The sequence below is a fragment of the Dermacentor silvarum genome, chromosome 10 (assembly GCF_013339745.2).
Source record: "Dermacentor silvarum isolate Dsil-2018 chromosome 10, BIME_Dsil_1.4, whole genome shotgun sequence".
Lineage (NCBI taxonomy): Eukaryota > Metazoa > Arthropoda > Arachnida > Ixodida > Ixodidae > Dermacentor > Dermacentor silvarum.
This window is the reverse complement of record NC_051163.1, coordinates 101,783,168-101,810,536: the sequence shown is the minus strand read 5'-3', so window position 1 is coordinate 101,810,536 and position 27,369 is coordinate 101,783,168. Positions and strand designations below refer to the sequence as shown.

General features: G+C 48.7%; 2 non-coding genes across 2 annotated transcripts; both read right to left on the bottom strand.

The window, feature by feature from the left end:
• Nucleotides 1-16,636: 16,636 nt before the first annotated feature.
• On the bottom strand, nt 16,637-16,718 carry Trnas-cga (transfer RNA serine (anticodon CGA)). The gene has a single exon. It is a non-coding gene; the product is annotated as a tRNA-Ser (tRNA).
• Nucleotides 16,719-23,097: 6,379 nt separating this feature from the next.
• On the bottom strand, nt 23,098-23,179 carry Trnas-cga (transfer RNA serine (anticodon CGA)). The gene has a single exon. It is a non-coding gene; the product is annotated as a tRNA-Ser (tRNA).
• Nucleotides 23,180-27,369: the final 4,190 nt, after the last annotated feature.

The window sequence follows — 27,369 nt, the reverse complement described above, 5'->3', positions numbered from 1 at the left end:
ATTTCGCGTCCATCGCCTTAACCACTCGGCCACGACTGCGCCATGCAAGTTCAGGCTGAAAGCATCGTCTCTCTCGATGTAAGCGATACTGAAGCGGAAAATAGAGCCAGTGATTGAAAACCCCAGATTAATATTTCAGGCTGATACAGTAATTGTGCCAATATCTGGATGCGTACCAGAAGAAAAACACACAATTTAGTGCTGGGAAGCAATAAATAATTGGTGAGATGGGCTTTTGTTTTCTTTTTTTTTTTGTGGTATAGCTAGCACGTGTTACAATTATTTTTGAAAACATCAATAGGAACGGAATCGAAAAGAATGAACGTTATAGAGAGAGTTTTTAATTATAATGCGGGACAAAAAAGTTATACTTAAGGTGTTTAATATATGCAAGAATACGCAAGCTCATGAAGACGACTTTGCTTAGCCCAGCAAATGCACACCCCACCACAGGGCAATGGGAGGCAGTGCTGTCCAGCTCCGACAAGACGGACCAGCTCAGCCTGGTCAACCGAGCGAGAATAGCAGCTGAGGCCGCTGAACTCCTGGACTGAGGGGACCACCCGCTGCAGAGCGGAGGAGCTACCATAAAGTTTATTCTCCCTCTTTCTCTTAATTGAGCAGCAAAAATCTGCAAAGCTGCAGACAACTGAACTTATTTAGCTATGAAACTGATAAAAAAAACCGTTTGGTACATAATGATTTCATGTTTTCTCATACGTCCTCATTTACAATCTAGGTGTTCATTTGGAGCCAATAGCCTTTCAGTATAATATGAATAAGAATTTATATTTTCATCAACCCACTCGTACACTAATCTCCAGACTGAAAAATAAATGACGCAGTATTGTGACTAAAAATACAATGACAAGAAAACTTTCAAACGTCTTGTTTTCTTCCGCCAGGAGCGCCAAGTGATCTTCTGTCTAAATGCAAAAACGCCCGTATGCTTGCGTTGTAGTGCACGGTAAAGAACCCCAGGTGGTCAAAATTATTCCGGAGCCCTCCACTACGGCGTGTCTCATAATGAGAACTGGTTTTGGCATGTAAAACCCCAGAAAGAAGAAGAAAGAAGATCTTCTGTCTACGTTGCATATCCAAGCGCGGCCAGGCGACGCTACCGATCGTTAGTGTCCCCTTATATGTTCCCAGTGGAAGCAGAGTTGCGCATATTTCCACCATTTTTTTTTCCAACGCTATGCGGTAAAGCCCCTCATCGCGCGCGCAGGAGCCGAACTTGGAACAGGGTCTATACGCCCCAGGAGTGGTTCCTTATTGCAGAAAATTCCGTACGATCAGAAAAGCCTGGATACGTATTGCTGGGGAATCTTGCTCCTAAATGTGATTTTGCTTAGGTACTGCACTACTACGGACGAGTATGGTGCTTTGCTGTGTTTTTCCTTAGACGAGCTGCACTATTCAACAGAGGATAAATCCTCCGAAAAACACTGTATGCAGAAACTCCACCCTTGTTGGCTAGGTGTGCGTAAGCATAGCCAAAATTTCAATTGGGCCACCTCCAAACTTTAAGTTGGCCCATCACCAAATTCAGTTGGCCCAGCTCCAAGTTCCCAGTTGGCCCCACCCCCAATTTTCAGTTGGCCTGTCCCCAAATTTCAAGTTGACCCACTCCTAAATTTCAAATGGCCTACACCTTCTTTAGGCTTCCCTATCCATTTTCTATGGAGCCCTACGTATCTCTATGGGTATTCATAAATCTAATCATCTGGGTATTCTCTAAGCAATTTTATTTTGTTTTGTGTCTGTTGTTAAAGTATGATGTCAATGCCACACCCCCTGTTCGTACCTATAAACAACGCGCGTTTTAGGAATAAAGCCATTCCTATTTCTGCTATCTGCTTAGCGTCTGTATGCATGCTACAACAGGTGGCGACGAGGGTGGGATCCGAAGCCTAGGCCGAGATTGCGCAGTACGAGAAGAATGGGGAAGTTTTCGGATTTTGAGCCTTTCGTCGATGACGGCGAGAAGATTTCATATCTTATGTTGAAAGATTTGGCCACTACTGGAAAGTGACCCAAAACAAAGATGACAGCCTGAATAAATCTGCCTTTACAACAGCCATTGGTAAACGCCCCTACAAAACGCTAAAGTACCTGTTGCTACCAGCGAAGCCAGACGAAAAATAATTCGATGAAATCGTCGCAGTCCTGAGGGAACACTACACTCCGGGAAGCAAAGTTATCGCCGAACGGTTTAAGTTTATTCGCCGCTACCAGATTGAAGGTGAGACAATTTCCGCATTTTCAGTGGAACTATGCCATATGGGAGCAAGATGCGATTTTGGGATGTTCCTGGACGATACTCTTCCAGACAGGTTCGTGGCTGGCCTCAGCGACGCTTCGATTCAAGCCAGCCTTCTGAAGAAAAAAGAGCTAAGCTTCTAAACCGCGTGTGACCGAGCAAGAAGCGCGCAACTGGCTGAGAAAGAATCAAAAAGCTGCCGCCCAACCTCTGACAGGACTTTTCTCGACGAAGGCGTCCACGTCGTTCAGAAGGGTCAACAAAGACAAAAGGCGAGGACTTCAGTTGGTCTTGCAGCTGGTGACTCTTGTTACCGATGTGCCGAGCAACATGATGCTGGAGACTGTCCATATCGAAAGGCAAGGTGTCATTATTGCAAAATGACCGGTCATCTGGCGCGGACGTGCAAGAAAAAAAACGAGAAGCGGTTAATGCATTCAACGACAACGATGAAGATCGAAGTGGAAGAGTTACAACTTTTTCACATTCAGCAAAGTGGACCGACAACTCGACCTTACCGAGTGCAAGTGCACATTCCAGGTACGCCGGTGGAGATGCAGTAGACACAGGAGCGGCTGTCTCGGTTATTAGCGAGAGCGTTTTTTCGTCCCTGTCTTGTTTACAGCCATCAGTCAAAACAGGACTGCAACTTAGAATGTACGGAGGCGCACCACTGGAAATTGTAGGGCAAGCGGAAGTGCCTGTGGTCTACCGAGAACAACGCAAGACGTTGCCTGTCGTGGTTGTGCCTCGAAGGAAGCCGTCACTACTTGGACGTGACTGGCTTGCAGAACTGAGGATTGACTGGAGGAGCGTATTCATGGTGCAGACAGACGGAATGGTGGAGGAGCTGCTACGCAAGTATAGCGACGTTTTTTCTGCGGAGGTAGGACTAATAAAGGGACACAAGGCACAGCTGGTCCTAAAGGAAGACGCCAGACCAGTTTTCTGCAAGGGTCGACTGGTTCCCTTTTCCCTGCGGACAGCAGTCGAAGAAGAAATTCGACAGCTCGAACGGGACGGGGTTCTGGTTCCTGTGGCACAAAGCGACTGGGCTACACCAGTGGTCGTCGTCCCTAAGGCAGACAAGAAGGTGAGGCTGTGTGGAGACTTTAAAATTACCTTAAATACTTGCATAATGACGGAGTATTATCCATTACCCTTAGTAAAAGACATCTTTGCAGTAATTGCGGAAGGCAAGGTCTTCACTGTCTTAGACCTACCACTGTGTACCAACAAATAAAAGTGCACCCCGACTCTCAAAAGCTGTTTACGCTTAACACGTACATCGGCTTATTTCAGTGCCTCCGCATGCAAGCGCACCCTGACTCTCAAAAGCTGTTGACGCTTAACACGCACATTGGCTTATTTCAGTGCCTCCGCATGCTATACGGAATTTCCAGTGCTCCAGCCATATTCCAGTCGGTGATGGAACAAGTATTAAAAGGCGTGAAGGGCGTTGCCTGCTATCTCGATGCTGTCCTCATCACTGGAGCATCCGAAAGGGAATGTTTCGAACGCGTTGAAGCCGTCCTTACTCGGTTTCGGGAGCACGGCATTCGGCTCAAGCTCTTAAGAGAAATGTAAGTTCTTTAAAGACTCTTTCACCTATCTGGGGCATATTATTAGCACAAGTGGAATTAAGCCATGCACGGAAAAAGTTGAAGCTGTTAGGATTGCGCCAGCTCCAAGGAATGAATCGGAATTAAGAGGGTACCTTGGCATGCTATGTTTTTACTCTAAGTTCATCCCCAACATGTCCACACAGCTGAAACCACTGCATCAATTACTTAAGGGAACTGGGCAGTGGCAGTGGCCCAAAGACGCTGAAGAGTGCTTCCAGAGGAGCAAGCGTTGGTTGACAAGTGACAGTGTCCTAACTTTCTACAATCCGGGGAAGTCAATAGGCCTTGTAGCTGATGCGTTTGTATACGAAGTCGGCGCGGTGCTCTTCCACGAAATCGAAGGAAATGAAAAACCGATAGCATACGCTTCGCGAACGCTCAGTAAAGCAGAGACTGCAGGTACTCCCAAATAGAAAAAGAAGTGCTTGCCGTGGTGTTCGCTATCAAACGATTTCATAAATATATTTATGGACGAGAGTTCACTATATACTCTGGTCACCTTCCATGAAATGGCTTACTCAGGCACAACAAGCCCATTCCAGCACTATCAGCTGCCCGAATACAGCGCTGGGCAGGGATGCTGGTGCTTGCGGCCTACCGTTACAAATGGGTATATAGGAAAGGGAAGGCTCTCGCCAATGCAGACGCATTATCGCGGTTTCCGCTAAAGAACGAAGCTGACGTCAGTGATACGTGCAATTTTTCTCGGCAACAGACCAACTACCGTTATCAGCTGAAGATATTCGAAAACCAACAAAGAATGACCCACTCCTATCGAAGGTCCACTTCTTCACATTAAATGGATGGCCAGCAAAAGTTAATTGCCGATGAAAATTTAGCACCGTACTTTACTAGACGCCATGAACTATCGTTGGATCGAGACTGCGTACCTGGGGCAATCGCGTAATTGTGCCACGTGCACTTGTTACGCCGGTTTTATGATTGCTTCACGAAGGACATCCAGGCGCGACAAGAATGAAAATGCTTGCGAGGAGCCATGTGTGGTGGCCCCAGCAAACTTTGGACATAGAAGACACTGTCCAGAGCTGTGCAGTCTGTCAATTCGCGCAAAACACGCCGTACCAGATAGATTTCACCCATTGGGCCCGTGCAAGCAAACGATGGGAAGGAGTGCACTTAAACTTCACTTTTGCAAACTCATGCTGGTTACTAGTCCTGATAGATGCTTATTACAAATTGGCAGAAGTTGTGTGCATAAAAACAACTACAGCGGAAGCAACTGTGCAAGATCTGCGAAGAATATTTGCCCGTTTCGGTCTACCGGAAATGGTCGTCACAGACAATGGACCGTAGTTCACGTCTGTTCTGTTCTCTACATTCCTTGCCTCCAATGGCATACGGCACCTCACTTCGCCGCCTTATCATCCGGCTTGGAATGGGATGACGGAACGACTTGTGCAAACCGTCAAGAAAAACCTACTAAAGCAAATCGGAGAACATAAAAAGCATGGCAAGTCTATGCAGCATTGCGTCGATCAGTTTTTATTCTCGTACAGGAACACGCCCTGCGCATCCGACAGGGGTTACGCCAGCTCAGTTGTTTTTGACATTGGCCCCAAGAACACGGCTTAGTCTACTGCACCCGAAGCTGAGTAACAGGTTGAATACTGAATCGCGTCAGCCCGCTTTTGCCCGCTCAAGGTCAACATGGCGCGAGTTCACAGGAGGTGACTATGAGTGAGTGAAAGGAACTCGTCCGGGCGACCCTCTTTGGTTAACAGGCACCATCACGCGCCGTATTAGTGCCGTCACGTATACAGTGCGGGTGAATAACGAAGAACGTTTTGTGCACGCCGACCATATCGTTTCAGCTAAGCGCCCGGATTACCAGCCAGCCAGAAGCTCGCATTCAGTCCTACAACTTCCAGGACGGCTCGATCAAGCAGACCCCGCGGCGGCCCGAGAAATGGCAGCCCTTCCAGACCGTCAACAGGGCAACGATCAGACACTGCAAGACCAATCTTATCATGAGCCCCCAGCATCGGGGCGCCTTGAAGATGACCAGGCGATACCCGGCCCCGAGAGCTCGGAGCAGGTTCCAGTGCAGTCTACTCCTGGAACCTTAAGGCGTAGTACACTAACACGCAAGGAACCAGACAGGTGGAGATACAATTAAAAAGAAAATTAAAGCTGGCAGAAGTGTTGTGAAAGTATGACGTCAATTCCACACCCCCTGTTCGTACCTAGATAAACAGCGCGCGCTTTGGGAATAAAGCCATTCCTATTTCTGCTATCTGCGTAGCGTCTGTATGCATGGCACAACAGTGTCCATTGTTCCTTATCGATTATAAAGCTATCAAACATCTATTTTTACACTACTAAACCATGAAATGTCTTAACTTCGCAAATTACGCATTTTTGTGCAGATATAAGGCCTTGCACTTTTTGCGTGACGGGCAAATTTTGCTGAGGTACTCGCCAAAGAACGCTTACGCATTAATAATTATATGTATCTGCCACCATGCAATAAAGCATTCATGGTCTTCTTAAGGACCGTTGAGACTTTCTATCTATCTATCTATCTATCTAATACCTAGCCGGTTGTGCCGTCGTGATGGTTTCGTGGTCGTTTCTTTACCTAAATCACCTTTAACTGGATTTAATCGGGATATGTGTAGCATGCATGCTTGACATGATATTCACGACATGTCATGATCTAGACTCTTACGCCGACGGGATGCCATCGCTTTCCTTTCTTATATATCAGAATATGTATGACATGAATGACAGGACACGCATGACACCCATATCATGACATAACAAGAATTACATGCATGACATGCTATGACGTGCACGCGTGCAGTGACTCCGCAAGTATTTTCTGTGTGGGGAGCCTGACCCACAGACAGTGCAGGGGAGGAAACAGCAGCATTTTTGTATTGCTTTTTTTAGCGAAGCTATATATGGCTAGCGGATTCGTCCGTCTGTCGCCTGTACGCAGAAACTATCATCATCAGCACTGGCTCCAGCGTCGCCGCCTTCTTTCACAGCTTGCTCGTTGGCACCCCTCGGCGCAACCCCGCGAACGCGCTCGTGCCACTGCTCCCGCATTCGTCATCTTCTTCTTCCACAGCTGGTTCCGTGTCCGCTCATCATTCAAGCGTAGAATTTCACTTCTCTTCTGTCGTCGTAATGGGGAGGCCGCGTTTACGGGGATATGAGCCATTGCTTAAGGGGGTATGAGCCATTCATTGCCTTACGTGACGGAGAGATTTAATTTTGAAGCAATTTAGTTCCGAAGAATAGCAAACGGCAATGCGAAAACGCCGGACTGCGGGCACACCGTCAGTGACGTCGTTTTCTCCGTCGCAGCCGAACGTGTGTGTGTGTAACCTGATAAATAAACACAAAGACGCAACCAATAATTGAGAAATACTTCAATGTACCGTCGAGATTAACCCAGTGATAAACACCGGGGCCGCACGTTTTAGCTTCGCTGCTTGAGAGGTGATTTTTTCTGTTGAAATAAAAAAGGAATCATATTGTGCTTTCTATATTTTATTTGCTAAAACATTCAGAAAAATTGGAGTGAATTTTTAAATTCCTGAAATTCTTTCTCTCGGAGCTTCCTCTCTTGGGCAAAGTCACAAGAATTTTTGCTCAATCGTTGAAGAGTTTATAGTTGTTTCAAAAAGGTGTTTTTTTTAGCCAGATTTGTATTTCTTTCCTGTTTTCTATTATTTTTATTCTTTCCGACTTATATCTGTTGTTTTGGGTCTATCGTGAGTCTGAGCCAGCGACCGAGGATAAACAAACAAACAAAACTTCAGCATTGCTCTCGTGAATCGCAGTTCGATTGAACGCCGCCGGTGTAGCTTTCCCGCGCGCAATTGGTGCTTTGACGGAAGGAAAATGCAAATACCCGGGAGCATGAGCCCGAGCAGCTAGTTTAATAAAGTTTATCTATCTGTCTATCTAACCTCGGAAGTCAGCCTCCTATGATGCCGCCGCACGACATTCTCTCCAGAGGCACCCGTGCAACGAATCTTCAGGAATAGGCCCTGCCCGGTTACTGGACTTAAAAAACAAAACTGTATGGTACGCAGTCGATTTCAGTGGCACCCTCAACGCACACTCTCAATTTCACGCGCTCAGCGGATATATATTATTGCTTTCACATCACGTGGTGAGGGCCTATTTCCCATGAACCTTTTTTACATATTTTTACGACTATGATACAAGATTAATTTTTTCTTGCGCTAAGTACAGTAGAACGCCAGAGGGATGAAACGGACACTGGATATGAAGCGGACACGAAGTGATACACGGGAGCGCAAACTACCAACTGGTTTATTGTCACATCATTATACAGTATTTAAAGCACACAGCGCCGTATTGCGACTGCGTGAACTATGATTGCAGCAGAAACACTCAGATCGCATATACTCACGTTTCTGGTTGTTATGATTCTATCGGTGCATTCTGTGTGTGTATGCATTCTTTGCGTAGGTGATTTCGGCTTTTGTTAGCATGATTGAAGGCGTGCTCACGCAGTTGTCTTTTTCTTCTTCTATTTCTAAAGCCTCTCGTATTTCCCTAGTTATTTTGTCTTTTTCTTTAGCGACGACTGTCGTCTTGTCTAAGTAAGCTGTGCATTTGCACGTTCTACGATGCATGGCGAGATTGCTGAATGCGGCTACTTGTTCGCATGAGTATCGATGTTCTCTGAGCCTGTCGTTCAGACAGCGTCCCGTCTGGCCCACGTATACCTTACCGCATTTTAGCGGAATCTTGTACACGACGTTATTTTCACAGGTTACTTATTTTTGTGCGTATGTTATGTTACATGGTGTGATGTGCAGGTTCTTGTTTCAAAGCAGGTCTCTGAGGCAGGGCCTCAGAGGACCGAATCAAAGGACGAAGCCGTTGGTTTCAAAGAACAGAACGAGACGTTTAATACACACGTTATGAAAGCAAATAGGAGAAATTAATTGAAGAGCAGAGGAAATAAATAGAAAGGAAGGGACACGTAAAATCCAAGTTAGAAAACACACAGAGCTAGGGCTTGGCGTAGATGATAGCACGCGTAACAGTTCGATGTGGAAGGGTGGTGGTAAGGCGGCGAAAGAAGGGCGTTCGTCTCACCAACTGGATGACGGGCTGGTCGACGACTGGGTAGAGCGCTCGATGGTATCGGAACGTGCACCGCGTTTGCCGACGCCATCACATGACTGCTGAGAGAGTATAACCCCCGTATTCATAAACGCTCCTCGACTTGAACTTGACTTGCCACCGCCTTCAACGCGTTTCGAACGCGCTGCCCAAGGCGGTGGCAAGTCAAGTTCAAGTCGAGGAGCGTTTATAAATACGGGGGTAAGGCGGAGAGGCCACAGCGTCTTACACCAGCTTCTTACACGGGCCGTAACGCGCTAGCACAAACGCGTTACAAACGCGCAGTCTGCTCTAGGAGCAGCTATGCTTACCCTTTCTCGAGGTAAGCTGCCTGAATGGTCCTCAAACTTCGTGAGGTCACTTGTCACCGCTGACGGCGATACAAAGGAAGTATGTGCGAGCGTCTCATTGCCCACCTCATGCTCCTCGAGGTCACTGCCTATGCGCCCTGTTGCCCAGTGCGTCGGGCTTTTTGGAGGTACTTTTGCCTCTTCATGTGACGTGCTGTTGCTAGCACGGGTGGGCATGCGTGCCTCGATCTCATTTATGGCTGCCTGCTCCTTCTATAAATCTTCTATGTTTTCACTGTGGTCCATCTTAGGACCGATACTACCCTTTTTGCAGCCCCCAGACTTTCATTCTCACTTTCTCGCTGTGCGCCTAACTCTAACGAAAGACCGCGACGGCGTTTGAGGCAGCCATTGGAGAGAGATTTCAAAACGTCATGTCTGGAGCGCGTGTCAAGCGCTCGCTCGATCGAGCTTGCATACGACTCCAGCTCGCGAATCTCTCTCTGTGCTCGTGCCCTTTCCGCCTCCGCTACCTTGATGCGAAGCTGCAGCACACGTTGTTCGTGTTCGATTTGCTGCTTCCTTGCCTCTCGTTCCGCAGCTCTTTCCTCTCGCGCTCGCGCCTCCTGCTCGTCGTACCACGCGTTTAACTCTGCCCCTTCAAGCCCCATGCGCTCCGCTAAAGGCAATAATTCTCGTGGGCTAGCCATGGTGCTACGCTCTTTAAACAAACAACCAAAAAAGAAAAAAAAAACAGACGGCTTCGTCCTGTCCTGTCGCGGACGCCAATTTGTGATGTGCAGGTTCTTGTTTCAAAGCAGGTCTCTGAGGCAGGGCCTCAGAGGACCGAATCAAAGGACGAAGCCGTTGGTTTCAAAGAATAGAACGAGACATTTAATACACACGTTATGAAAGCAAGTAGGAGAAATGAATTGAAGAGAAGAGGAAATAAATAAAAAGGAAGGCACACGTAAAATCCAAGTTAGAAAACACACAGAGCTAGGGCTTGGCGTAGATGATAGCACGCGTAACAGTTCGATGTGGAAGGGTGGTGGTAAGGCGGCGAAAGAAGGGCGTTCATCTCACCAACTGGATGACGGGCTGGTCGACGACTGGGTGTGCTTGACGCTCTTTGTCGTCTTCGTCGTCTTGCGCTCACCATATTCACGTTCACACGAGCACAATTCACTAAACTTCGTCTTCGCGCACTACCACACACCCCACATGGTCCTTGCGCTTTGGGGAGTAAATGATTACGCAAATCACCCGGCCGAAAATGCGAGACAGAAATAACAAGGACAAACATGAGCGAGCTGTTATTGTCCCTTACGTTCACAACCTCTCACATCGCCTAAAGAAGGTGGCAGAAAGGCACGACGTAAAAGTGCTCTTTTCAGCACCGATCAAGCTAAGAGGGCTTTGCAAGAAAGTGCACTTAGCACAAAAAAAAATGAATGCACACCAACTAGCCCAATTCATAGCTCTTCTAAATGATCCAAGATGATCACTTGGCACTCCCTCAGATCTTTTCCGTCCTCCGTGTTTGATGCTCCCGTTCAGCGCCTGTGACAGCAAATATGGTTGTCAGCAGGGTCACTGCTGGAATTGCGCATCTGCACATAGGGTAGATATATAGTGGCATAAACGAAACTACGGTTGATTTCGTAGGAATGGCACTAGACAATCCGTGTTGTAAACTAAGCTCGCGGATCGAGCGAATGGCTTACTCGAAGTTGTAGAAAACAGATGCTAAGAGAAGGGTGGTAGCTTTTCAACGTGAGGGTGGAGGAGGGCGTGTAAAGCTTCTTGTGCCGAGGGTGAGGGAGGAAGGATAATGTTTTATACGTGAAGACGAAGGTGAGGGCGGGCGGTCAAATTTTGCAACGTGAGGGTGAGGTGAGGATGGTACTTGCGGCATGAGCGTGAGTGAGCAAAACAAAAGATTCAGAGCCCTTCCCCTGTCGAGAAAATGGGGGTAAGCGAAGCTTGTGGCAAGACGACACTGTCGCAGGCGTTCCGCTTCGTGTGCCCTAAACAAAGGGTCGGCGGCTTTTCGTTGACGTTTGGCCTCAACATTGAGCTCCCGAAACTCGGGGTCCGCGGCTCTTCGCTGACGCTTCGCCTGGGCTTCGGAAGCCCTCACGCTGGAATCGGACGACAAGCTTCGCTTACCCCCCTTTTCTCGACAGGGGAAGGGCTGATCATTTTGTCTCTTTGGGTCCCACGTGTGTCAAGGGTAGTTCAAGGGCGCGTTACAGGTCCCCGAGCCCACAGTGGTATGTGCTATTGAGCTTGGACCCTTTCTGCATTATCACCAGTATCGGCCACATGAGAGGTCTAGGTGCCATTGAGCTTGGACTCTTTCTGCACAATCGCCAGGATCGGCCCACTTTTCAGCGTGGCACCACCACCTCCACTACCACCACCGCCGACATTTGTGAGCCTATAAATCTTCGCCTAAAAATAACGGCATTTGCCCACCTCTGGTCTCGAAATTAGTCATTTCGAAATGCGGCCGCCGCGACTGGGATGGAACCCAGAATCTCGATAGAGTGAGTATATTCTAGGCACTATAATATCGACCAAAGCAGCGAAACGCCACAGCCAGTGGCCTACTGGTGCGTTGTATAGGTGCTTGCTAAACAGATTTGGACAAAACGTTTCTGGCAAAATATTGCTGTATGCGTCACTATCGCACCTGAAGCATGCATTGCGGAACGTTCTCACTGCTCTAAAGTGACATTAAGGAGAAACAGTTAATTAGTTTAGAATACTGACCGGACCACGGACCCGCTGCTTACTTTTCACGACATCACGGCTCACTACCAGCTGGGACGCAGGCAGTTCCCGGCTCCTCACCCGAAGCTCGGCAGACCCCAGGCCTCGGTGTTGAGAATGCTGCAGACGGGCTCATTTCCGTCTCGATCTAGGCTGAGCCACTACACTCCGGGTGTGGATCCCCGCTGCCCCGACTGCGGCGAGGAAAGGTCCACCTTTAATCACATGCTGTGGCAATGTTCAGCATTGCACCACTCGCCTTTTAACAGGCAAGAAGACTGGGAAGAAGCCGTCAAGAGCGACGACCTTTCAATCCAGCTTCGGGCTGTCCAAAGGGCCTGCGAAAGGGCCGAAGATCACGGTCTTCCGCCCCCGGTGCAGGTGCGGCCCGCGACTACGACATAGTCCCTTAGGACAAAATAAAGTTTCTTGTCTGTCTGTCTGTCTGTCTGTGGGAGCACACAGTTTAACTTTAGCGAGTTTCGGTATTGCTTCCGGCGTCTGGAAACCACGAGCGACACCGCTATGCCACCGAAGGGTGCGGGTAAAATAAATATTTTTACGGGGAGAATATATATACAATGAATATATTTACACGGTAAGCCGCACAACGCTACAGCAATGGCTCAGGAGAGCGCGTGCACACCAGAAAGCCACGCCGTCATCGTCGTCATCGTCCAAGCACCGACCACCGGATCGCCGCTCGTGACATTACCCGCCGGCGGCAGAAGCACCGTTCCGGTGCAATTAGGGCCCGGGCCGAGAGTGGTACCGTTTAAGGCACGAGACATGGACTATGTCACTCGCGATTGTTGCAGAGGCTGACTTAGGATTTAGAGGAGCGATTTCATAGGTCACATTAGTGACTTTGCGTACGATGCGGTAAGGGCCATCATAACGGGAGAGGAGTTTTTCGCATAGGCCAACGCGACGTGACGGGAACCACAGCAAGACGAGCGATCCTGGAGGGAAGTTCACCTCCCGGTGTCGGCGGTCATAGAGACATTTTAGATTGACCTGTGAAGCCGACAAGCGATCGCGGGCAACCTGACGGACGATGTCAGCACGGGCAAGAGCATCACGAGCATATGCAGAGGATGTGTCTGCGTGAGGATGAAGTATGGTGTCCATAGGCAATGGTGGGTCGTAGCCAAACAGTAGATAAAAAGGTGAGTAGCCAGCTGTGTCGTGACGAGAAGAGTTGTAGGCGAAGGTCACAAAAGGCAAGTTAATGTCCCAGTCTCGGTGGTCCTCAGACACGTACATAGCAAGCATATCTGTGAGAGTACGGTTGAGGCGTTCAGTAAGGCCGTTTGTCTGTGGATGGTACGCAGTGGTGAACTTGTGATTGGTCGAGCAAGAACGAAGAATGTCATCGACTATTTTATACAGGTAGCAGCGGCCGCGGTCCGTGATTAACTGACGAGGAGCACCGTGGCGCAGGATGACGTCGTGAACAAGGAAATCGGCTACATAAGTAGCACAGCTGGTGGGAAGTGCTCGTGTAACAGCGTACCGCGTTGCGTAGTCATGCAGTAGCGACTGCAACCCATCTTTTGTCAGTGGTTGACATGGGTAAAGGCCCTAGAACATCGATTCCCACCCGAAAAAATGGTTCATCAGGGATATCGAGGGGCTGAAGGCTGCCAGCAGGCAGTAGGGCAGGAGTCTTGCGTCGCTGGCAGAGGTCACAAGCCGCAACGTATTGTCGCACAGAACGGAAGAGACCAGGCCAAAAGAAGCGCCTACGGATGCGATCATACGTGCGTGACACGCCTAGGTGTCCGGCCGTCGGTGCATCGTTAAGCTGGCGCAAAACAGTAGGGCGAAGATGCGCGGGAACAACAAGCAAGAGCTCAGCGCCGTCAGGCCGGGCGTTGTAGCGGTGTAAGGTGTCGTTGTGGAGCGCAAACATCCGTAGGGAAGGGTCAGGGTGACAATATCATATCCGCTCGTGACAATATCATATCATGTTACGCACGTACGCGGAGAGCAAACAGCACGCTTTCGAGGAGAACAGACGCAATCGTGGGACCTCTGTTTTGCAGTCAGTACAGAGTGGTCCAATGTTAAAGGGAACATCGGAGCGCGTGGCGTCTGCTCGGCGCCACCGTCGGCCGGCGGCTGCAACGAGTGTTGCAGCGGCTGGGTATCAGTGTGTGACCATGCAGTCACTGGCCAACATTAAAATGGCGTGATCGGCTTGCTTCGCTACCATCCGAAGCGTGGCAGCGCACGGTAGCAGACGACCAAATAGCAGCGCTCACTGCGCCTGCGCGAAATTCGTTGCAGCCGCCGGCAGGCGATGGCGCCGAGCAGATGCCACGCGCTCCGGTACATCTAATATAATAAATAGCTAAACTGCTCAATATGACCTTATAGTTATCGTCCCTATTCTCTTTCAGAATTCCACTATCGTTATTTCGAGCTCAGAAGTTGAACACACAAGAAAGTAAAGTTGAACTTCTTTGTTTTTAATTTCGCCATGTAAACCCACCCTGTACATCACTGTGATGTCATAGATATCAAAGCAGTAGTTTTTTTTTAATTAGGGCCATTTGTCTCAATGACTTAAATGTTCTAGAAACATGCTAAGTTTATCATTGGCTCACTTAAAATAAAGTGTGGTCCATCCCTAACATTAAAATTAACTCGGCTGGAAGTAGACTTCGTCAAAACGCATGAATTCACAATAGCTGGAGCGCGGACTTCAAGGCGACATTGCCAATCTTCTTGCGTTCTTGAGTATTTTGTGGCTTTTCTTTTAGCATATTAGGAGCGTAATTTGCCGATACAGCTCGACATATTTCTTAGAGCGCCGCTCCGAGGCGTCCCTTCCTGCGTTGAGCGTCGGCCTCGGCGTAACCGGCAGAACGAACGAGCCCACTGAATGATGAAAAATAGAGCGAATGCGGAGCGCAGCGGAGGACCAAAGGCGCCGATAGCGAAGAGAGCGCTATAAAGAAAGAGGAGGAGGAGAGTACAGCAGAAGCATGAGAAAATCAGAGTGCCGCACGAGACGTGCTCCACGGCGGCGACCCGCTACGAGATGGCGCCATAGTAGAGTGTGCCGTCACCCGGTCGCCGTTGACGTCATTATTAAGGCATGCGACGAGCGCGTCAACCGATGTCGTATACGGAAACAAAGCGCCGGCGTGGGCTTCGGACCCATTGCGCATGCGCTACTTTGCCTGCGCCGCCGCCGCAAGAGAATGCGCCCCGTGCGAGCTGCGCGGTCCCATGTTCAAGCTTTTTATTGCGATAGCAATTATATGGACACTTCAACCGGATTTCTGCCGTCGGCGTCGCCGTCGCCGTCGCCGTGAGGTTCCGTATAGATAAAATCTTCACCGCGCGCCGTATGCCCGAGCGGAAGCGTGCGGGGACGCGCGCTAGCACGGAGAGCGAACGCACTCAATCTCCCACGCGCAAGCAACGAAGCGGGAAGCGAGCGCCGGAGGGAGCGGGGGGAGGGGGGGGGGGGGGGCACTTCTACTGTGCCAACAACCGCGTTCGTCGCTCGACCGCACGGTCTCTTACTCTCCCACGCGCAAGCAAGGAAGCGGGCAGCCAGCGCCGGAGGGGGGGGGGGGGGGGCGCACTTTTCCTCTGCCAGCAACCGCGCTCGTCGCTCGCCGCACCGTCTCTTATCTCCACACGGCTCTGACCTTTATGCACGCTCAGTTTCCGTTGAAGCGATAGACCGCACGTACCTTCGCCCGCTGCTTGCTGCCAGCGTTTTGACAGTCGTTGTCTGCAGTCATTCAGTGTGATCTATTCATGTTTGTTTGTGCGCGTTCACACCACGCTTGTTCATTCAGTTAGTAATAGTCGGGCCACATTTTCCAACGCACGCTACACATGTAATGCTGCCCGGATCGGCAGTGCAGCGCTACAGGTGTGTCCCTTCGCACGCGTGCTGCCCACGGGAAGCGCTTCTCATCAACACCACCGTTTCACACGCGCCTTCTCATGGTCATCGAGTCTCTCTTCATGTCGGTCTACTTACGCCGCAGCACACCTGCTTACTTAATCAGCTCATGTTTACTACAATTCATATTGCTACCAAAGCCACTCACCTTACATCGTATGACATTGCTGTGTTGCTATCGCATTCATTGCTTCGCCCTTAGGGCGAAACTGTGACATTTTTTTTTTTCGGAACAATGAGCAACGAACCGGTGAAAATGCTTGGTCTGCCGTTGCTGCTAAACGAGCTGCCCGAGCAGAGGCTCAGCGCCGCCGGCGCCAGAATTCAGAGGTGTGAGATCTTTCTTTGAATAAAGATTATGTGGGGAAAATAAAGAGTGATCTGTGGCTGTACAGGCGTAGTATACATGTCTCTCTCAATTATTTGCCTCAATATATCGCTTATTGAAAACACCTAAAGAGCGGCACTCAAACTTCGCATTACGGAGTATCGTAATCGCCAGCGATTTTTGTAAGCAAGCATAATTATGCAGGACCTACATTTCCAGCTATGAAGCAGTTCATCTTATGCGTAGCCGACTGGGCCTGGTAAAACAAAATTTAAAGAAAAAAAGTAGCGCAGCCGACAGGATTCGAACCTGTGCGGGGAGACCCCAATGGATTTCGAGTCCATCGCCTTAACCACTCGGCCACGACTGCGACATGTGAACTGAGGCTGAAAGCATCGTCTCCCTCAATGTAAACGATACTGAATCGAAAAATAGAGCAAGTAATTTTTTGAAAAAAGCTTATGAAGCAATTGTACAAATAACTGAACGAGTACCAAAAGAAAAACACAATTTAGAGCTAGGAAACAATAAATAATTAGTGAGATGGGCTTTTTTTATCTTTTTTTTTTTGTGGTATAGCTAGCACGTGTTACAATTACTTTTTGAAAACATAAACCGGACCGTGATCGAAAAGAATCAACGTTATAGAGAGGCTTTGTAATTGTAATGAGGTACAAAAACCAAAGAAGTTAATCTTATTGGTGTCTTTAATTTATGAAGGAATACGCAAGCTCATGAAGATGATTTTACTTAGCCCAGCAAATGTTAAAGCAGCGAAAATCTGTGATGCTGCAGACAACCGAACTTATTTTGCTCTGAAACTGTTTAAAAAAATTCCGTTTGGTATATAATGATTTGATGTTCTCTCCTACGGCGTCATTTACAACCTAGGTGTTTATTTGGAGCGAACAGGGTTTCAGTATAACGTGAATAAGAATTTGTATTGTCAGAAGTCTACTCGAATACTCTTCTCCAGACTAACAAATAAATCACGTATTATTGTGACTAAAATTACAATGACAAATAACTTTTAAACGACTTCTTTTTCCGCCAGGAGCGCCAAATGATCTTCTGTCTTACGTTGCACATATAAATCCAATCGCGGCCAGGCGGCGCTACCGATCGTTAGTGTCCCTGTATATGCTCCCAGAGAGAGCAGAGTTGCCCGTATTTCCACCATTTTTCTTCCAACGTTATGCAGTAACGCCTCTCATCGCGCGCTCAGGAGCCGAGCTTGAAACAGCGTCGATAAGCCTCAGGAGTGGTTCTTTGCAGGAAATTATGTACGATCAGAAAAATCTGGATACATATTGCTGGGGAATGTTGCTCTTAGATGTGCTTTTGCCTAGGTAGTACAATACTACGGACGAAGACGGCGCTTTGCTGTGTTTGTCCTAAACCGAGCTGTTTGTCCTAAACCGAAAAAAGTATGCAGAAAATCCACTGTTGTTTAAGTATGCGTAAGCATACCCCAGATTTCATATTGGCGCACCGCCAACCCTGGTATAGGATTATCCATCCATTTTCTATGGAGCCCTATGTATCCCTATGGGTGTGCTGGGGTACTCGCCAAAAAATGATTCCGTATTAATAAGCTATATGTATCGCCGCCATACTGTGCAGCATTATTTGCCTACTTTAGGCCCGTTGAAACTATCTATCTATCTATCTATCTATCTATCTATCTATCTATCTATCTGTAAGGAAGAAGAAGTGCGTCGTGTAGAGCTCCGCAGCCGGATCGCCAGCGCTACTGAAGTGGGGCTCGGGCTCGACGCTGTTCCTGGTGCGCCTGGCTAAACCTACGCTGTTGTGTCTTCCTGTCGGCGTCCTTCGTGTCGTCTACACGAAGGACGCCGACAGACCGTGCTAGAAGGCCGTGCTAGACTTCCTTGTCATAATTGGTGGAGGTTTGCTGGGTCTCCTGTAACCCTGGAATTGCGCAGCCGGATCCTCCCTGCCATCATGACCTCCGCAAGCGCCACGAACTTACCACCACCTGCTCCCCAGTCCTCCGTATGCCCCGGCACACTCCGTCAGCGGGACCCTCCCATCTTTAGCGGTGCTGATGACCACGACGTTGATGACTGGCTATCATCATACGAACGCGTCAGTCTTAACAACAAATGGGATGACACCACGAAATTGACCACCGTCCCTTTATACCTCACCGGAATTGCCCACTTGTGGTTTCGGAACCACGAAAGCGAAGTACCAAGCTGGACTGTGTTCAAGACAAAGTTCAGCGAGGTCTTCGGCCACCCTGCTGTTCAAAAGCTTCGTGCCGAACAGCGTCTGCAGTCGCGCTCTCAGCAGCCTGGTAAGACTTTCACGAGCTACATCGATGATGTAATCGCTCTCTGCAAACGCGTCGATGCATCCATGACTGAGGGCCCTAAAATCAAGCATATACTGATCGAAGGGCATCGACGAGGACGCGTTTCAGATGCTGATTTTAAAGAGCCCCTTTACTGTTGCCCATGTTATTGAACTCTGCCAAAGCTATGACGAGCTCCGCCGTCAACGCCTCCTCACCCGCCGTCCTGTTCCCCATCAGGAATCGTTGTCCGGCTTGACCTCTCCTTTTCATGATTCCAACCTCCTCTCGCAGATCAAGGCTTTCGTCCGGGAAGAAGTTGCTCGCCAGCTCTCCCTTATCTCCAACCCGCCGGAGTCCAGTTCGTCCCTTAGTCGGACCCTACGACACGTTATAGAAGAACAAGTGTCCGAGGTCCTTCCTCTGGAGCGGGCGCCTCAACTCACCGCCCCACTGACTTACGACCACGCCCACCGACGTTCCGGGCTCCACCTCTGATGCCTAGCCCTGTTTTTACCCCCACGCCACCACGACCTCCAGTCCATCGAGCAATCGATGGACTGGAGGTCCCTGGCGCACAGCGGACAATCGGCCCATCTGCTATTCGTGTGGTATTGCCGGACACGTTGCACGCCTGTGCCGCCGCCGTCCACTTCATCCACGTGACGACCCACGCACAGCATCGTACGACCATCCGTTGTCTTACGCTCCAGACCGTGATTTACCTTTTCCCCGCCCTAGCCTTCGACCAGTTTCTGACCGCCGTTCTCCTTCTCCTCGTCGTCGCTCGCTCTCCCCGATGCGTCGACGTCCCTCTACCGCTGACACGGAAAACTAAGTGGCGGAGTTCCCGAGGCAAGAACTGCGTCATCGTCGCAACGCTCAACTTTCGCCGCCAAACGCTATTGATGTCGCTGTTGAAAGTGTCTCTGTGCTTGCCCTCATTGACACAGGTGCCGTCATATCTGTGATTGCCGAAAAACTATGCCGCTCAATACGAAAAGTCACGACGCCTTTCTTCGGTCCATTACTCCGCACGGCCACAGCACAGCACGTCCAGCCGGTGGCTGCGTGCACCGCCAGACTTGAAATTCAAGGAGTGCTCTACATCGTCGAGTTAGTCGTTCTTCCCCACTGTTCCCACGATATTATTTTAGGTTGGGATTTTCTCTCTCGTCACCAAGCTGTCATTGATTGCTCCCGTGCAGAAGTCGCTTTCTCTTCGCTTGGCAATGCCATATCTGACGACGTTTCGCTTTCCTGCACCAAGTTATCCCTCACTGACGACAACCAGATACCTCCGCACGCATCTGTTCTGGCACCTGTATCCTGTTCCATTGCCTCCGACTCTACCGCACTCTTCACACCTTCCACTGCTTTCGTTGGTCGCCACATCTCACCACTCCCAACCGGGCTGCTTGGCCTTCAAGCAGGTGCGACTCACCTTCCTGTATACAACCACTTCCCATTCCCGATTACGTTGCTTCGCGGTGAATCTCTCGGCACTGTGGAGCCTTACGACACCATTACCGCGTTGGAACTTCCTAATGGATCGTCCGAGGTCAACACCCTCTCCGGTAGTCCCGTACCTGGCACATCGCCCGAAGACGTTTTCAGCCACGTCATCGACAACGCCTTAAACCCCAAGCAGCGCCATGACCTCCTCCGTCTCCTCGACAAATTTCACCCTGCTTTTGACAGCCATAGCACTTCTCTGGGTCGAACGACGACTGTATGCCACCGGATTGACACCGGTTCTCACTCACCGCTACGGCAGCGACCATACCGCGTATCTTCGACAGAACGACGCGTCATTGATGAGCAAGTGGGTGAAATGCTCAAGCGTGGTGTCATTGAACCATCCGACAGTCCATGGGCATCGCCAGTTGTTTTAGTTAAAAGAAGGATGGCTCGATCCGCTTTTGCGTGGACTACCGTCGCCTAAACAAAATAACCTGAAAGGATGTTTATCCATTGCCACGGATCGATGACGCCTTAGACTGCTTACAAGGTGCAGAGTTCTTTTCCTCCCTCGATCTACGCTCTGGTTATTGGCAGGTGCCTGTGGCTGCAGACGATATGCTTAAAACAGCTTTCATCACACCAGATGGCTTATACGAATTTCGTGTGATGCCATTCGGCCTTTGCAACGCGCCCGCGACTTTTGAGCGGATGATGGATACTATTCTTCGAGGCCTCAAATGGAACACGTGCTTGTGTTATTTGGATGATGTAGTAGTGTTTGCACCAGATTTTCCTACTCACCTTGATCGCTTGGAGCAGGTTTTACGTTGTCTCAGTGACGCTGGCCTCCAACTCAACCTGAAAAAATTTCCCTTTGGGGCACGCAAGCTGATGATTCTCGGACATGTCGTGTCGAAGGACGGCGTTCTCCCCGATGCCGCAAAGCTCCGTGCTGTTAAAGAATTCCCAAGGCCAACGTCTCTAAAAGACTTGCGTAGTTTCATTGGCCTCTGCTCGTACTTCCGCCGCTTCATTCGAAATTTCGCCTCGATTATGGCGCCGCTGACAGAGCTACTTAAGGGAGGCCCCAATCTTTCCGCGTGGTCCCCGGCTTGCGACGAGGCCTTCGCGACGCTACGTCGCCTGCTTACAACACCACCCATACTGCGCCATTTTGATCCAACTGCTCCCACGGAAATCCATACGGATGCTAGCGGCGTTGGTCTTGGCGCTGTGCTCGCCCAGCGGAAGCCCGGCTAGCCAAGAATATGTTGTTGCTTACGCGAGCCGCACTCTTACGAAAGCTGAAGCGAATTATTCAGTCACGGAAAAAGAATGTCTAGCGATCGTCTGGGCCATTACAAAATTTCGTTCATACCTGTACGGCCGGTCCTTCGATGTTGTCACCGATCACCACGCACTTTGCTGGTTGTCGTCCCTCAAGGATCCCTGCGGCCGCCTAGCCCGGTGGGCGCTGAGGCTCCAAGAGTACGACATCCGGGTTGTCTACCGCTCAGGCAAGAAGCACGCCGATGCCGATGCTCTTTCGCGCTCGCCTGTCCACACCGACATTGTCAGTGTCCCCGTCCTAGACGACCCAATTCCCCCATTCGCTTCTGTCGATATGGCTTTGGAGCAGCGCAAGGACTCCTGGATTTCATCTTTGATAGATTGCATCTCTGATTCACCTGAACGCCCACCATCCCGAGCGCTACGCCGGCAAGCTTCGCACTTCGCCATCCGCGACGGCATCGTCTATCGCCGTAGCTACAGTTCCGACGGCCGCAAATGGCTGCTTGTAATACCCCGGCAGCTCCGCACTGATGTATGCGCCGCTTTCCACGCCGACCCTCAGTGTGCACACGCTGGTCTCTTCAAGACCTACACCGGCACCTAACATTAAAATTAACTCGGCTGTACGTAGACGTCGTCAAAACACATGAAGTAACGACAATAACTGGAGCGCGGACTTCAAGGCGACGTCGCCAATCGTCTTTCGTTCTTGAGTATTTTCTAGCTTACCGTGCTTCCTCTTACGGTAAGTGGCTTTTTAGCATATTAGGAGCGTAGTGGGCCAATACAGCTCAACATATTTCTTAGGGCGCAGCTCTTAGGCGCCCGTTCCTGCGTTGAGTGTCGGCCTCGACGTAACCGGCAGAACGAACGAGCCCACCGAAGGATGAAAAATAGAGCGAACGCGGAGCACAGCGGAGGATGAAACGCGCCGATAGCGAAGAGAGCGCGAGAAGGAAGGCGGAGGAGGAGAGTATGGCGAAAGGGTGAGGAGAGAAGCAAAGTGCCGCACGAGACGTGCTCCACGGCAGTGACCCGCTACGAGATGGCGCCATAGTAGCGTGCGCCGTCACCCGGTCGCCCATGAAGCCGTTAGTAAGGCATGCGACGAGCGCGTCCACCGAAGCCGTATATGGAAACAAAGCGCTGGCCCGGACTTCGGACCCACTGCGCATCAGCTACTTCGCCGGCGCCACCACCGCTAGAGACTGAGCTCCACGCGAGCTAATGCGTTCCCGTGTTCACGCTTTCTTTCTGAGCAATGGGCAACGCAACCTGTGAAAATGCTTCGTCTGCCGTTGCTGCTAAACGAGCTGCCCGAACAGAGGCTCAGCACCGGCGATGCCAGAATCCAGGGGTGCGAGTTCTTTCTTTGAAGAAAGAGTGTGTGGAAATTAAAGAGTGGCCTGTAACTGCAAAGGCCGTATATGTCGCTTTCAATTCTTTGCCTCAATATATCGCGCATTCAAGACACCTAAAGAGTTGCGCTCAAATATCGCATTAGGGAGTATAGTAAATGCCGGTGATGTTTTTTTTTTTTAATGTCGCTTTAAAGACAGTTTTGTAAGCCAGCACAATTATTCAGGACGTTTGTTTAGGGAATACTTTTTCTGCTATAAAGCAGTTCGATTTATGCGTACTCGACTGCGCCTGGTAAAATAAAAATAAAAAGTACCGCCGCCGACAGGATTCGAACCTGTGCGGGGAGACCCCAATGGATTTCGAGTCCATCGCCTTAACCACTCGGCCACGACTGCGACATGGAAGGTAAGCCTGAAAGCATCGTCTCCGTCGATGTAAACGATACTGAAGCGCGAAATAGATCAAGCTATTGAAAACCCCAGATTAATATTTCAGGCTGATACAGTAATTGTACCAATAACTGGACGCGTACCAGAAGAAAAACACAATTTAGTTCTAGGAAGCAATAAATAAATAGTGATATGGGTTTCTGCTTTCTTTTTTTTTTTGTGGTATAGCTAGCACGTGTTACAGTTATTTTTGAAAACATAAATAGGAACGGAATCGAAAAGAATGGACGTTATAGAGAGACTGTAATTATAATGCGGTACACAAAAAGTTATACTTAAAGGTGTTTTTAATATGTAAAGGAATACGCAAGCTCATGAAGACGACTTTGCTTAGCCCAGCAAATGCACACCCCACCAGAGGGCAATGGGAGGCAGCGCTGTCCAGCTCCGACTAGACGGACCAGCTCAACCTGGTCAACCGAGCGAGAATGGCAGCTGAGGCCGCTAAACTCCTGGACTGAGGGGATCACCCACTGCAGAGCGGAGGAGCTACCATAAAATTTATTCTCTCTCTTTCTCTTAACTGAGCAGCAAAAATCTGCGATGCTGCAGACAACTGAACTTATTTAGCTCTGAAACTGATAAATACACTCCGTTTGGTAAATAATTTCATGTTTTCTCCTAGGGCGTCATTTACAACCTAGGTGCTCATTTAGAGCCAATAGAATTTCAGTATAATATGAATAGGAATTTATATTGTCATCAACCTACTCGTACACTAAAATCCAGACTGACAAATAAATCACGCAGTATTGTGCTAAAAATACAAGGAAAAAAACTTTCAAACGTCTTGTTTTTTTCCGCCAGGAGAGCCAACTCTGTCTACCTTGCATATTCAAGCGCGGCCAGGCGATGCTACCGAACGTTAGTGTCCCCTTATATGCTCCCAGAGGGAGAAGAGTTGCGCATATTTCCGCCATTTTCTTCCAACGCTATGCAGTAAAGCCTCTCATCGCGCGCGCAGGAGCCGAACTTGGAACAGCGTCTATACGCCTGAAGAGTGGTTCTTTGCTGGAAAGTCCATACGATCAGAAAAATTTGGATGCATATTGCTGGGGAATCTTCTCCTAAATGTGCTTTTGTCTAGGTACTACAGTGCTGCGTACGAAGATGGCGCTTTGCTGTCCGAGCTGCACTACTCAACAGCGGATAAATACTGCGAAAAAAGTATGCAGGAACTGCACTGTTGTTTAAATATGTGTAAGCATACCCCAAATTTCAAGTTGGCCCACCCCTAGTATAGGCTTCCCCATCCATATTCTATGGAGCCCTATGCATCCTTATGGGCATGCATAAACCTAATCATAAGGTTTATCTCTCAGCAATTCTATTTTGTTTTGTTTCCATTGTTCCTTGTTGATTATAAAGCTACCAAACATCTACTTTTACACCATTATAACGATTAAATGTCTAAACTTCGCAAATTAGGCATTTTTGTGTAGATCCGAGGCCTTACACCTTTTGCGTGACGGACAGATTTTGCTGTGGTACTTGCCAAAGAATGCTTGCGCATTAATAAGCTATATGTCATCATCATCATCATCAGCCTATATTTATGTCCACTGCAGGACGAAGGCCTCTCCCTGCGATCTCCAATTACCCCTGTCTTGCGCTAGCGTATTCCAACTTGCGCCTGCGAATTTCCTAACCTCATCATCCCACCTGACTTTCTGCCGTCCTCGACTGCGCTTCCCTTCTCTTGGTATCCATTCTGTAACCCTAATGGTCCACCGGTTATCCATCCTACGCATTACATGGCCTGCCCAGCTCCATTTCTTCCGCTTAATGTCAACTAGAATATCGTCTACCCCCGTTTGTTCTCTGATCCACACCGCTCTCTTCCTGTCTCTTAACGTTACTCCTAGGATTTTTCGTTCCATCGCTCTTTGTGCGGTCCTTAACTTGTTCTCAAGCTTCTTTGTTAACCTCCAAGTTTCTGCCCCGTATGTTAGCACCGGAAGAATGGAATGATTGTACACTTTTCTTTTCAGCGACAGTGGTAAGCGTCCAGTCAGTATTTGGCAATGTCTGCCGTATGCACTCCAACCCAATTTTATCCTTATGTAAATTTCCTTCTCATGATCAGGGTCCCCTGTTAGTAATTGATCTAGATAAACGTACTCCTTTACAGACTCTAGAGGTTGACTGGCGATCCTGAATTCTTGTTTCCTTGCTAGGCTATTGAACATTATCCTTTGTCTTCTGCATATTAATCTTCAACACCACTTTTACACTCTCTCGGTTAAGGTCCTCAATCATTTTTTTCACCCGCCGCGGTGGCCCAGTCAGCTAAGGCGTTGCGCTGCTGAGCACGAGATCGCGGGATCGAATCCCGGCCGCGGCGGCCGCATTTCGATGGAGGCGAAATGCAAAAAATGCCCGTGTAGCTTGCGTTGTAGTGCACGTTAAAGAACCCCAGGTGGTCAAAATTAATCCGGAGCCGTCCACTACGGCGTGCCTCATAATCAGAACTGGTTTTGGCATGTAAAACCCCCGAAAGAAGAATAATAATCATTTGTTTTAATTCGTCCCCATTATTGCCGAATAGGAAAATGTCATCTGCGAACCGAAGGTTGCTGAGATATTTACCGTTGATCCTCACTCCTAAACCTACTCAGTCTAAAAACTTGAATACTTCTTCTAAGCATGCAGTGAATAGCATAGGAGAGATTGTGTCTCCTTGTCTGACCCCTCTTTTGATACGTAACTTTCTCCTTTTCTTGTGGAGAACCAAGGTAGCCGTGGAATCTTTGTATATATATTGCGAAGATATTCACGTATGCCTCCTGTACACCTTGATTACGCAATGCCTCTATGACGGCTGGTATCTCTACTGAATCAAATGCCTTTTCATAATCAATAAATGCCATATAGAGAGGTTTATCGTACTCCACAGATTTATCGATTGCCTGATTGATGACATGGATATGATCCATCATAGAATATCCCTTCCTGAAGCCAGCCTGTTCTCTTGGTTGACTGAAGTCAAGTGTTGCCCTGATTCTATTGGAAATTATCTTGGTGAATATTTTATACAATACTGAAACATCGATACTATCGATAGTACTATAAAAATTAATATCTATGGCGCTATCGATAGTTCATTTTACCACTGATAGTTCGATGGTGACTCAACTATCTCCACCACTTGCTAAGAGGTTTATTAGCAACGGATGCAGGCGAACGGGTAGCAGTCACAAACGTTCGGCCAAGGACAGCAACCTCATGCCTGTGGCGATGCTGCTGAGGCACAGGTTACTCTTCTTCATTACAGTCGTACTATCGATAGTTCTGCATCACTACTTCTTCTACAGCTGGCTCTGTTGCCGCTCATCATTCCAGCGTAGAATTTAATTCACTTCTCTTCTTTCGTCGTAATGGGGAGGCCGCGTTTACGGGGGTATGAGCCATTGCTTAAGGGGGTATGAGCCATTCATTGTCTTACCGTAATGGACAGGTATAATTTTGAAGCAATTTAATTTAGAAGAATCGCAAGCGGCAATGCGGCAATGGTGAACTGCGGGCACACCGTCAGTGACGTCGTTTTCTCCGTCGCAGCAGAACGTGTGTGTGTGTAACCTGATAAAGAAACACAAAGACGCAACCAATAATTCAGAAAGACTTTATTGTACCGTCGGGATTAACCCAGTGATAAACACCGGGGCCGCACATTTCAGCTTCGCTGATTAACCATCTGTACGGAATGCTTGAGCGGTGATATTTTTTTTTTTTTTTGAAAAAGGGAGGAACCATATTGTGCTTTCTATATTTTATTTGTTAAACATTCAGAAAAATTGGAGTTAATTTTGCAATTACTGAAATTCTTTCTCTCGGAGCTTCCTCTCTTCGGCAAAGTCAAGATGATTCTTGCTCAGTTGTTGAAGAGTTTATAGTTGTTTCAAAAAGTTCTTATAGTTAAATTTGTATTTCTTTGTTATTTTCTATTACTTTATTCTTTCCTTATCTCTGTTTCTTTTTTTCGGAATTACTAATCGCTTTCTGATTTCATCCGCGTCTTGGCCAATAACCCATAGTGGGTCTGAGCCAGTGGCAGAGGATAAAGAAACCAACAAAACTTCAGCACTGCTCTCGTGAGTCGCAGTTCGATTGAACGCCGCCGATGTAGCTTTCCCGGG